Source organism: Protopterus annectens, chromosome 3.part0 (assembly GCF_019279795.1).
Source record: "Protopterus annectens isolate FY-2018-M chromosome 3.part0, PAN1.0, whole genome shotgun sequence".
In the NCBI taxonomy this organism is placed as follows: domain Eukaryota; kingdom Metazoa; phylum Chordata; order Ceratodontiformes; family Protopteridae; genus Protopterus; species Protopterus annectens.
In genome coordinates, this window is record NC_056731.1 from 1,901,850,508 (window position 1) to 1,901,851,118 (window position 611).

Genomic DNA, 611 nt, shown 5'->3' on the forward strand with positions numbered 1-611 from the left:
TTATTCAGTAGCAGAGGATGTGAGACAGTGTCGAAGGCTTTTGAGAGGTCAAGGAATAAGCATGAGATAAGTTTATGATTATCTCTAGCTATAGCAATGGTGTTAAGAAAGAAAGTAAAGCTGTAGTGGTACTATGTTTGGGTTGGAAACCATGCTGAGTGGTAGTGAGAAGTGTGCCCTGTATAAGATATTGCATTACTTGTGTATGTATACATTTTTCTAAGACTTTAGACAGAGGGGAGATTATAGCTATTGGTCTGAAGTTTGAGAGTTCTGTGGAATTGCCTCCTTTGTGAATAGGTATGGTGTAGAATTGTTTCCAGATAGCAGGTACTTTTGGTTCAGAGATGGAACAGTTGATTAAAATAGATACTGGCAAAGCAATAGAGGGAGCAGCAATCTAAAGAAAGTAAGCTGGGATACTGTCAACAGAAACAGAGCATGGTTTTTAGTTTGGAAAGAAGGGTTTTGATGTAAGCAGTAGGGACTGCTTTAAGGAAAAAAAGAGTTTGCAGAGTTGGCTGTGGGTGGAGGTTCCAAGCAGTTTGGAACATTGTTACTGGAGTATTTTAGATTAGGATTGAAAAGTTCGGCTACTGACTGAATTAAAT